A 12,839-nucleotide genomic window follows, 5' to 3' on the forward strand; every position below is an offset into this window, starting at 1 on the left:
CCCTGGCACAAACACTTCTTCTTTCCAAGGTAGCTTCTGTAGATGCAGGCCAGTGAGTTTGCACCCAGCCTATGAAAATGACAGCAAAAAATGCTGTGCATTTCTCCTCTCAGACTGCATCATCCTTTCAAGCATAAGCTTAATACTTTCCATTTAACTTACTCCTCTATGATCTTTCACTGCAATTTCAGATTAAAATAGTGAATTTTATTTTGTAAGGAGTCTGCACTTCTTCATGCAGACCAGCAAATGCCTGCTCCAAGTCTGTGATACAGCCCTTGAGTCTGGGAAGCATTCTGACAAAAACCTGATGCCTTGGTAATTGAGGAAAAAACAGAATCCAAGTCAGTTTTGCTGCTTTGTTGTGCTCTGTCCCATTCTTCCCTAGGATAATTTCTCAGCTGTTCAGAGGTTTGTTTGAAGCCATTATCTGTGCTCCATAAGTGTTCCGAGCTTTTTAGACTGTTTTAACAAATCACTGTCCGCTATCTTCACAAAGAGTCACCCTCTCTGGGACGACTTTCATAAAGATGGGGGCAAACCCATCATTTTGAGTTGTTGTGCATTTTCTTGTGCAGAGAGGATCTCCTTCTGATGCTTAGCTTGCAGATTCTTGGATGTGCAGACCGGCTGCATAGCTTGCACAGCACAGTGAGCCCTGACAGTGGTTGACAAAAGAAACCTGGGGGGAGGAGGAGGCTGGAATTAGGACAGTGTTTGTTTTTATGGTGTATGTTGTTATAGTTTACAATATAGATAGCCGTAAGCCAGTCAAGATTTAATAAGTCATGACAATTTTATAGAGACTGGCTGTTACCAAGATGCTCAGAAAGACTTGGATCTCCTAATCTTCAGTTCAGTGACTTCAGAGATGATTTTTTCCTGATTCTTGAGGAGATACCCTAGTGGTATAAAGGAAATTTTTCAAAGAACTGGAGTCCTCGTACTCAGCTTGTAACCTCTGCATTTCACCTTCTGCCTTGGTGGTCTAGCGGGGGCGGCCCAAACATCTATTCAAAGCGTACTTTCATGTCCCTCGCACTACGGTGCACAGTCTGGAAGGTATAAATTAGAAATGCTTGAGTATTCCACTAATGTGTATAGCTTATTTTAAGCAGAAAAGTTACTAATGACATATTTTCTGTTAAGCAGGAGTAAGCTTGGATGTGCTTATGTTTTTGTTTATTCTCAGAAGTATTTTTCATTTATAGTGTGAGCTTCTCCCCCTCAAATTCTTCTCCTGTTTTTCTTTACTGTATCCTGTTGTAATATTCCCTCTGGAAGGTCTTTTATAGAGTATTTTTTTACAGATTCTAAAAACTTCCTTCCTGGCATTTGCATTCTCTCTTCAGATGTCAAAATCAAAGATAATGGCCCATTGCTGGTGTTTTGGGAAGGGAGGGGCATGCAGGGGAGTTTGCAGTCCCCACACACTCAGCCAGTCGATGCACTTCACGCGTGGTGTGAGGGACTCAGTGTGTCCCAACAGTAGTGCACTGTTAGCCAGGACAAGGAGGAGACATTGAAATTCAAGGCAAGCATTTTGAAAATCGTCAGTATTTTCTGACCCGTTTCCCCCCGCACAAAGCTGACAGATCTCCCAAGGAACTTTGTGAAGATGGTACAAATCTCAGCACGAATGGCGATTTTGTCTGCCAGGCATGAATATAGACTTGTTCTGTCGGCAGCAGGGATACGTGTCAGCGATGCTCTGAACAACTGCTTCAGCTTGAAGCCTTTGAAGGATAATAGCAACCCCATTCATATACATTTTGCAAAGTATCTCCTAAAGCATAAGCTCCTAGCACCTGGCAAAGCAGCAAGAGGGAAGGTTGGTGACATTAAGCACCAGTATACCCACGCTTAACCCTAGAGATTTGGGTCCAACTCCTGCAGTCGTGTCGTAAAAAAACAGTTTGGTGCCTTCAGTAGCCCACATCTGGAATGTTTTGGTCTGTATGTATGTGGTCTGTAGAGGCTTGAAACTACAACAGGAAAATGTTATTATGTCAGTGTTATCAGCCGAGATTCAAGTAGCTAAGTGTTAGTAGAAGTGCTTTCAAAACAAGCTTCTGCATTGTAGTCCTGGATCGGACTCTTTTTTTTTTTTTTACCATTTTGGCAGTTAAAGATATTCAATACAGATTCTCCAGGTATAACTATGCTGGAAAAAGCACACGTAATATTTGCCAAAGACATTACCGGGCACTGAAAGCTAAGGTTAAGGTTTTGCAGTGTCAGATAAGTCTGATCTGCAGTTTGCTGAAGAGCTTTCTGTGTCTTTACTGCAGGCTGTGATACACAGAAAGGGGAAGTGCACTGTGACATTGAACCCATCATACAAGGTCTGTAAGTCAGCTAAATGCACGTTTGTAAATTCTTTTGAACATTTTTGATGGATTTGCCACTTCTAAGGCATTTAATGGTACAATGCTTGAAAAATAAATGTTTTCTAAAGTTCTTATTTTAAATGATACTTAACCATTCACATTGTGGACTGAAAAAAAAAAAATAAAATATTGTAATAATAAATCTTTCCATTAGAAACTGATCAAATTCCATTCAGCTTTTTGTTGAATTTTATACGTGCATACTCATTATAAATATTATATACTATACATTTATATATCCATTTATTATGGCTTTTGAAAACATGTAAGATCTGAGTTCTTCAGTGTGGAAAACATATATTTAAACAAACTGATCCATGAGCACCAAAGCTAAAGAATCCTGTTTTGCTGTAGATTCAAGAGTGCCGTGATCTCCAAAGGAAGATTTCCTTGCTGTTCGGACATACAACTTCTTTTCTATGTCTGGAATGGGGACTCAGCATTTTAGTAACATCCTGCGTAAGAGTTCTCTCCCAGTGAAAATGCTATCCATCTTTCATCTCCACCTGCTCGCCTGCTTTCACCAAACTTGTTTAAATGCTGTTGAAAGCCCTTCTCATCTGTCAGAAGTGGTTGAAATCATCCCCTGAATTCAGAAGTCATTGTGGGTTCTGGGAGGCTGACAGACACACAGTTACAAGAGCTGCTGGAAACTTAAAATATGCTTTCTGTGCTGCAGAGTGAGGGCAGAAGTCCATGAACGGCTAGGGCTTGTGCTGTGGGGGGGAGGTCAGCAAACCAGCTCCTCTTCCATCCTCAGCGTATAAACTTTTCGGTTTGCAAATAGATCACTTTAGGGTAAAGCAGCACTTTTTCATTTTACCTTTGGATTACATCTCTGAGCTATATCTCTTCCCTTATCACCATCTCCCAGTTTGCCATGGGCATTGCTAAGGAAGCTCTCTGCATGTATGTGTAACACATCATACACTCCATCTGTCCACATGTAAATATTTCTGTGTCTCCTTACAACTTCTGCTTCTGATCCAACCTATACTTTGCACATTGCACTCTCCTGTGGATAAATGAATTACCAATTTAAGCAATTTGCATGGAAATAGAATTATGCTGAGATTGGTTCATTCATTCAGTAAAACAAAGGTTATTTGCAAGATGTGTGCTAGCCTTTGCTAAGCTTGCTGGGTCATCAGCCCTCCAAGCAATAGCATGTTCAGACAGAAGGGGCTGGGCTGCTCAACAACTGGTGCATTGAAAACATCTCACCTTCTTCACAGTGACCCCTTCCTGCCTGCTCTGCTCCCCCAGCTGATGTCTTTTGTTGTTGGTTTTGTGTGGGTATACTGGAACTTATGGTCAGTATGACCAAAGGAATGCTTGTGTGGCTGAAAGCCCATTATTTTTAGAGTTAAGGCAATTAGTCTAATAAAAGAGACAACTTTTCCACAAAGGGAGAAGATCCCTTACCTTTCTAAGATCAGAGGGTTCATTACATCCTGACTCAAATTGATGTATTTTAAAGTTGCTATGGTGTACATGGAAAGTAAGCGTGGAAAAAGGGCCCCGTTTTCATTTAGCTAAATTGCAGAGGTTTTAAACACTTTAGTTACAATCCAGTGTTCAGAGAAGTCAGTGTGGGCTGAGGGAAACCTGCTTCCCCAAAGGGTTTTTTCCCCCGTTCCCTTACAAAAAGGCAGGGAGCAGTGTGGTGACCAGGCACAGCTGAGATGGCCATGGGCACTCATGCAGCCCCGTTTGCTCCCAGAAACACTCTGCAGAACTTCATCGTCTGTGCTGTGTGAGAAAAGCAGCTGTCAGCCGTGCACAGATGTTAATGCATTTCTTCCCCCTGCGCTAAACACATCTGTGTCTCTTCAGAGAGTTTCCATCGCTGGTAAAGGCCAGAGCTGAGTCCTGTGACTGCAAGGTATTGCACGAGTCTGTAGACCACAACTCCTTGATAATTCGTGCCTGCGTGCCGTAAGTGGAGTCCTTGCCCGGGAATTTAAAATTGCATTTGCTGAATTATGTTGCAAAGCCACCTGCAAAAACAGAACTACCCAACACAGAGAGAAGGATGCTGAATGCCATTATTTAAATAGCAGTGCAGATAAAGTGTCCCAGCCTGTGTCAGCATCCCACGGGTCAACACAAAATATCTCTGTTGGTTTTGGACCGACTACTTGCCATGGAGCAAAAACGTGCGCTGGCTTGTAACTTGTTCAGTACTAAATGAGGGAGAGATTGAATAGGTGTGGCAGAAGACAAAAATCTTGACTACTAGGAACTGCCACAGCTGTATTTAAAGTAACAACACGCAGAAGGGGGCTAAGAAAGTAAATGTGGTTTGAATTCACTATGTCAGGAACAAATTAAATCAGTGTGGTAAAGGATCCAAAGAGAAATGCATTTGGAATTGCTTATATGCTGAAGCTGAGAGTCTGGGTAATAAGTAAGAGGAACTGGAATTTCTCAATAATCAAGATAAATTCAACATAATTGTCTCATCAGGTTTCAGAACCAGAGGGGCCAGAATGTGAGAATATTGAATAAGCTGTTTAAGAAGGCTAAGGGAGATAAAAGAAACAGTGTGAAATGAATGGCTTTTTGTATGACCCAGTGGCTTATATCTGCCAGGCTTAGAATCAGGAAGTGCAGGATCTTAAAAATACAGTGCAATATGCTGATTATCACAGCCCAGGAGCAAGTCAGGGTGGGAAGCTGTGATATTATAAGTCACTGAATTGAACCTGAAGACAGGATTAGCTACTACCACTTGTAAGAAAGAAAACTGTGCAATTATGGGGAACTTTATTTTGGAGATTTGATGAAGATTTCATTTGTCTGTCTGTACAATATCACTAGAACAGCATTAAATACCAGACGACTTTTCTATAAAAAAAAAAAATGATATCAAACCTGGCATGGAAGAATTCAACTTTTGGACAGGCTGATGATAGATGTTGTTAAGAGAACCTATGTGGCAAAAGAAGATAAGGTAGAAATGTGTTTACATGTGTACACATGTGTTTAAATAGGTAAATGTTCGTTTATGCATATTTGTACATGTGGATGTGTATGTATCTGTACACATCTATAGATGTATATATGGATATGAATACATACAGTACTTAAATAAAGTGTGTGGCTATATATTGGAAAAAGAGCTAGAAAAGGGAAGATAGATATCAGTTGATATTTGTGTGTTATTAGGTATGAAAGTTACTAGCAAAGACTAGAAGAAGATCTATTCTTGGCAAGTAAAAGCTATTCTGAAAGAGTAATGTTACATACGGAAAAAAAAAAAAAATACAAAAAACAAAAAACGTAGCAGTGATGTAGGCCCAGCAAGGGTTGAAGGTGTTAGAACCGTTCTTAAGAAATGTTTGGGTGGCTGAAAGTTCATTACAGATCTCTGGTTTATGTTTGGAAAGAAACAAGATGATGTATATGTATCATGTGAGGATGATTAATTATTTTCCAGCCCATCACCAATTAAGAGAATGTCAGATAAATCTACTTTGGGATAACAGCTTTGAACCAGCAGACCTTGTATAACCTGCAGATATGCAGCCAAAAATAAAAATAATATTAATAAAAAGATTAAAAAGGAAAAGGAAAATACAAAATTTGCCTGAGGAATTCTCTGACCCACCGACGTCAATTTTTAATAAATTTGGGGGTGTTTGAGAAATCTGCTAAAACTGAAAACATGCTCATGTTTTGCTGATGTTCTCATGGAATAAACAGGATAATTCTGATAACAGCAGGGCGGTTAGCCTAGCTTCACTTCCAGGAAAGTAATAGACAAGCTGATATGGGAATTTAAGTAATAAAGAACAGTAATATTATTAGTGGCAGCCAATTATGTTTTTATTGGATACAGGTCTTTTCAGGTAAACTTGGCTTGCTTTTTTATATATTTTTTTTAATGTAAAGTTACCTGTTTTGTTAGTAAAGTAACTGTATAAGCACAATTGATCTTGAAAGGTGTTCAGTTTGACATCTCAATATTTTGCTCCAAAATGAACCACTTGGCATCCTTGCATAAGCTTATGTCAAGCAGCTGAGAACTGGTGTATCAAAAGCAAAAATATATGGGGACATTAGAGCAAGTATAATGCATGTACTGGTACCAGATGCAGACACTGGGTGGGAAGAGACCTTTCAGACAGCTAGGAAGTGTGATTGATGTGTGGTTGACGTGTGATTGGCCTGTGATTGAAGATGACAACCTGAAGCTGTGTCATCAAATTAGCAATAAATTATCCGTGTGGTTTTACAAGCACAAAGGATTGATTCTCAGAACAAACTACCAAAGATATTAGCAGTCTCCCCATTTTTAGGTCTTCAAACCAGGATGGCACACTCTTCTAGAAACTCTGGATGGGGCTAAACTCGGGGCAGTGGGGTCCATACATGGTGCAGAGCAGGGGACAGGCAGTCTGTGACATGTAAGAAGGTGGGCAAGATAACCTCCTTCTCTGTCCTACTCAAACTCTAGGAACAGCTCCTACAATATAAACTTGTCTGTGAGAGTCAATGCAAGGATGGACTGTGCATACTACATACCCAAACGTGGGCTTTTAGTACAGATGCTTTATCTTAAATGATTCCTTTTATTGTCTGTAACAAAGTATGGGAGAACAGATGAGATGCAATTTTGTGCCAGAGACTTCGTTCCTAATTCCATGTGAGCAAGTCACTTCTGTGCCTCAGTTTGCCCCCAATATAGAAAGTGAACCTGTCGCTTCCCTCTGTCCCTCCCTCCATGTCTGGAGGTGGAGAAACCTCCAGAAGGTACTCTAGGCAAGTATGTTCTTCTGAAAAAAAGCACGGGTAATCTGAAAACTGGGGGCTGATGCTTCTAATGCATCAGAGTGCTTCCATCTCACAGAAGGCATTCACACTACCTGGGTCAGCAGTCCACCCGTGCTGTGAACTTTGACAAGATAAATGTAATTGTCCTGGGATTGGTTATGCAATGAGCTTGCTTTGCAATTTAACTAATGAATGTGCTGAGAGACCAGATTAATCTTTTAACTTCAACAATTTCTCCCAGGGGAGAACATACAGAGCCTGGCTATCTGTAATAGTATCCCCTCACAGCAGCCAGAGTGATTTTGCCACTTGAACATTTGTGTTGCTTATGTATGTACAGCTCGTGTTTTCACAGATTTTTTGAAGGAGGTGGAAGGACCGGGGGCTTCACTTGAGATCACACAGCTGGGTCTGCAGGCTTTCGCAATCATGGCCCATGCTGATGGATGCTATGTGAGCTCTTTGACGGGATTATTTTAACTGTAGGTATGGCTGGGCTTTGTCCAGTTGTGCCATGCTCAGTTCTGTGCTCTCTCAGCCTAGGAGAGCTGTTCATTTCAGAACAGTAGTTCTAAGTCTGATGCTATTACTGGTTCACTAATTGAGGACAAAAGATAACTTTAATCCTATGGGTCCAATTACTTCCTTATGTTAATGTTCTCCTTCCCAGGAGACTTCTTGAAAATCTAAAGGTGCAGGTTACAGAAGAGGCAGTGTATTTCTATGACAAGTGATCCATGACTTCCCAGAGTAACATACAATTGTGTAAGATCCTTGCCATCTGTGATTTGCACCACATAGGTCAACTTTGGAAGTCAACATCCAATTTAAACTGTCACACTGTAGAGGACTGCTAGCTTAACATCAGTGATTAATGACCGCAGAGTCCATAGTCTCATTTCCAAGCAGACCGTCAATGGCACTCAGTAATCCCAAGAGAGTCCATAGTACAAGCACTTGGCAATCCTTCCCTTCATGTTTTGTGATCCAATTCACAATGCTGACTTTCCACAAAGAGGAAATGAGGACAGGCCTGGACATGGAAACACTGGCCTTCATTCTGGAGTCATTTCTAAACCTGATGTTTTGCCCCTGTGGTTGGTTCCTATCCTCTGGAATGCCTCCACACACCAAGGCATAGATCTGGTGCAATCCCATGTGAGCTGACTGGATCAGATGCCACTATATGTGCCCATGCCAGACGTGGATGTGACCTGCCATCACGTACTGTAGGGAGGCCAGCTTCAGCCCAAGGGACCCCATTTCCTCTTGACTAGTCTGTCCCTACCCCCCCCAAACTCCTGATGCCCTGTCGCATGACATCCTCCTCGTCTCCATGCCACCATCCATCCATGGAGGTCATGTTTTGCCATTGTTGGGACACCACAGAGATGCTCAATGGCACTGGGGATTCCTTGTGCACTTAAAAAAACTCAGTCACAGCTCAGCTTTGTGCCAGATCTGTAGGATCAGGGATGTAAGGCACACTGGAGACTGGCCTTGTGTCTCCTGTTTGCAAGCTATCCACTGGCTGGCTCAGAGCAGGGGCTGGAAGAGGGGTCAGCAGCATCTGCCATCTGCTCCAACATCATGGGGCTTCAGAAATTGGTGTCCGTGGAAGGCAGCACGTGTGAAGGAAACAGGGGGTCTTTTCAGAGCCTGACACAGAAGGTATCCATTACAATATTATCATCTAACATTTGATTATGACAATTTTCCAATGCACGCTTGCACAACACGTACTGCAGTGTACACTGAAATCACTCAGCTGAAGTAAATAAATGAGTAAGCCTAATACAATAGAGTTTATGGCATGTTGTTCTCCTGGAAATAATCTCAGCAGCAGTGAAGTACGGAATATCTGCAACTGGAAAGGCCTGTGCCTACTCCTGTTTTTGCATGGGTTAAGACAAGCTGCTCAGATTTGTTTTAAAATCCCACAAAGCAAAATGTTTGCCTCTTTTTCATCTGCAGTGTGCGAAGCCGTACCAGGGAACTAGAACTTTACAAAGCTGGCGAGATCTGTGAGACACTGCTGTTATTTTGATGCAAAGGAATGAATCACTTTAGGAAATACTCCCTATTTTTTATATTGTTGATGAAGAAGCCGTAACAGAGCATTTAGCCAGCTACAGGAAAGGAGAGAAACACTACATTATGTAGTAAAACACCTGTAGCTGAGAGGAGATCCTCCCCAGAGGTTGAAAGACATATTCAGCAGAGGACCTTAAATCCAAAGGTGCAGCTCACTAGTGCTTTGGTTCAGAGCCAACACATACATCACCTTCTGGGAAAACAACTTCCCTGGTATGTGAAAGGAAACATTAATGCCATCTTCTAGAGGAATGACTTTGGAGAGGAATGGGTGCCCAAAAGGGCTGTTTGGGGAAGCTGGGGAGAACCTTTCTTTAAAACAGAAGCTTAGAGAGTATGGGAAGGAAAATAGGAGAGCATGTTGAGGGATGGGAAAGACCATTTAAGCAATCCAACAACGCTGGCATGAGAACAAATGAGTTTGAACTGGCCCTTGGTCTGGAAACTTAGCAAAGCCTCGCAGCAGTGGGAGGGGGCGAAAATTTGGCTGGTTTCTAAAATGGAAATGAAGTCTGAAACTGAGAGTGTCTGATGTGGTCAACCTGTGACAGCGGGGCGCTGGGCCTTCTGATCAAGGCGATCAGCCTAGAAGAGACCTCCCACATGAAGGAGGATTTAAACACATGTCTTGCTCTGTGGGGATGGATTTGCTAATGTCTAAGCTTCTGTAGCTTCAGGATATTTTTTAACAGTACGTTGCATGGGCATAGTTCAATCTTGCAGATGGCTGAGGTGTGGGGCTTGGGTACCTGGCCTTGTGACTTCTGTCCCTGGGCCCCGTGCAGGCTGTGTTACTTCGAGTTGTACTCATTGCAGGGCAGAAGCAGCAGCACTTCTACACAGTGCCCCAGCTCCAGCTTGGTGCTGCTGCCCAAACCTGGACTGAGCACCACTGGGCTGGCTCTGCAGAGACCCATCTCATATCTCCTCAAGCAGCCTCATGCAGAGGTGCTGTGCTGAGCAGGAAAGGCAAATGCAGCTGCAAGCAAGCATCCATCAGGCTAAGAGCATGACTGTCATGCTCACTGGTAGGACTTGACAGTTCCCTTGATGATTTCTTAAAATAAATATTTAACAAGGGATTTTATAATCACAAGTAGCAAGCATGCTTTTACAATGTTTGAAGGGAAACAAACTTGCATAGAATGAATTGGAGGCCAAGACCCAGTAGCCATAGATGTTTATACAGGAGGCTAGGGATTTCCTTTTGTCTTTTCAGCATGCACTGTGGTTGCCTCCTTCAAGTCCATCTCCAAAGCTGCCTTGCTTCCTGAGTAACAATTCCTTTCTTAGAGGAAAATGCTTATGACAGCTGAAGTCATTGCATTTATCAGTGATTCATGTAGCTGGGAGATCAGGGCTTCTTTTCATCCACTGGAAATATTTAATGAACAAAAGAGCATTTTTGATCCCACTACCATCATAATTAACGTTCATACTCAGCTGCTCATTACCAGGTATCTGTACAACATCTTATCCCTTCCTTGGGTAGTTTTTCCCTTGAAAATCACTGAGTGTTTAAAGTAGTCTTTTTTTTCCCCCAATGTCCAGAAACTTAGCAGACCTTGTATTTCCAGCAGCTGAACCCTAGTTTACAAACTGCTATCACATGGTTCACTGCTTCACCACTGACTCCAGGTGTGCAGGAGCAAGGTGAAGATCCAGCTTGCAAAGCGTGAGGGTGGGCTCTGGGTTAGAGCTTCCTGCTCCAAGGGAAAAGCCAAAATGAATCTTTTGTCTTGAAGCAACTTTTAAGACATATCACTGGGCTCTATTAAATGTGAACCAAATTGATTGTATGGCTGAAAAGAAGAAAAGAAACATGAGGCAAAGCCAAACTGAAAATGGACTTTGGTATATGCCGGAAAGAAAAGCAAAAGCTTCAAATTACATTGTTGTCTGAGCAGCCTGCACATGCTTATCTTGCCTCCAGGAGAAATAATTGGGAGGGTGTGGTTCGCTAAACCTTGAATTGCTCAGGTTTATGCAATTCAGCTTTTCTTTTTGCCTCCTGTGATGCCACAGGCTTCCCTGTGAGACACGGCCGGCCACTGATCTCCTCCTGCAGGGAGCAGGCTGAGCAGGATGCGGCACCGCTGCCCTGCCATCCCTGCCACATCGCGGTGACCCAGCACCAGCGGGACTCTGCCAGCAGCCCAGCCAGACCCGTGAGTTCAAAGACTTGCATTGCTTTCTGTGCTGTTCTCATTTTCAGCCTATCCGTAGCTCCAAGGGAGCAAATGTGCAAGGGGATACTCATGCAAACCAAGCAGCACACTTTGGGGAGTGGGCTGTGGGTCTGCCTCTCTGCCTGCATACTGGGAAGTGCCACGCAGCAAGGCAGAGACACGTTTTATTGCCTCTGCCATCAGTGATTCACTGCCCCCATAATGTAATGCAGGGATGAAATTAACTTGCCTGTAGGTTGCTGCATTTCTTGGTAGCTGGCGTTAGGATGCTGCTTACTGGTGCACCAGTATACAAGATGGCCATGCTTCATTTATTGCCTCTTTTTTAGCTAGATATGTTTGGTTTTCTGTCTTCCTTTTGCTAAGAAGCTGTGTCTTCAGTAAAGTGTGTCAAAATCTAAATGATTACCCATGGAGAGGTGCTCTTTGCATTGCAGAAGTTTTACCCCAGTGTTTTATTCAGCCTCTGAAAAACCATTTCTCCCTCAGGTTAAACACCAAGAAGTCTAGTTGGAGCCATGGGAGGTAAACCAAGGCTAAATTTAGCTTAGTATCTTTAGCTCAAGTTCTCCTCCACTTATCTAAACTTATAATCACTTCTTAGCTCAAGTTGTCTTGTAATTCAGTACTGATATATGCAATGGTTGGAAAACTGTGTATACATGTATGTATGAATATACATAATTTCTGACAAGTTTCATTTCTATGGATGAACCTGATCATTTCTATGAAGGAAGACATGATAAATGTACAGACGTGCCAACAGAGAGTCCAGGGCTGCCATGAGGATACATGGACATCCTCACACCCTGAAGAATATACTTGAAGTAATTGGTAGACTAGTCTGAGTGCATAGATTAGTAGGACTCATTCTAATGTTTAGAGCTAAGCACATTTTGGGGTGTTTTTAATGAATAGGGATTGGCTGCCTACATCAAGCTCTTGGGTGCTTTGATGTTTACTAAGGAAAATGAAATATCACGAAAGTTAGACTTTATGATGCTGTTATGACAGGCAAAATAGACTGGTAATTCATGCTTTCCCCAAATGCCCAACACTAGGAAAGTGTTTCTCCACCCGCAGAAAAGGCAGAAATACTGGGTGACTGTACTGGGAACCACATGATGCAGCTGTTTTCCCCCTGTCTCCTATAGAAATAGAGCAGAGCAAAAAATCCCTGTTCATCCCACCCTCCAAGGGCTTTTTGTTTGCTCATTCAAGTTCAAGCAGAACACATCAAGGCAGCTCTACCACTTTATCAAAGCAGCACTGCCTACTACCTTCTGTTGTTAGAAAAACAAAGGGCTTTTCTTTTTTCTTTTTTTCTTTTTTTTTTTTAAACTGACACAGATTCACCATCAGACATCTGGAAAAACTGTTGCCTTGC

General features: G+C 42.4%; 1 protein-coding gene across 6 annotated transcripts in view; it reads left to right on the forward strand.

The window, feature by feature from the left end:
- The window catches only part of LNX1 (ligand of numb-protein X 1), a 147,096-nt gene that overhangs the window by 58,843 nt on the left and 75,414 nt on the right, over window positions 1-12,839 (forward strand). For all 6 annotated transcript variants that reach the window (XM_072037620.1, XM_027457080.3, XM_072037619.1 and 3 more), the window contains one exon: window positions 11,289-11,431. The gene's annotated coding sequence lies outside the window, so the exon portion shown is untranslated. The remainder of the gene's footprint in view (window positions 1-11,288; window positions 11,432-12,839) is intronic.

This window comes from Anas platyrhynchos, chromosome 4 (assembly GCF_047663525.1).
Source record: "Anas platyrhynchos isolate ZD024472 breed Pekin duck chromosome 4, IASCAAS_PekinDuck_T2T, whole genome shotgun sequence".
NCBI lineage: Eukaryota > Metazoa > Chordata > Aves > Anseriformes > Anatidae > Anas > Anas platyrhynchos.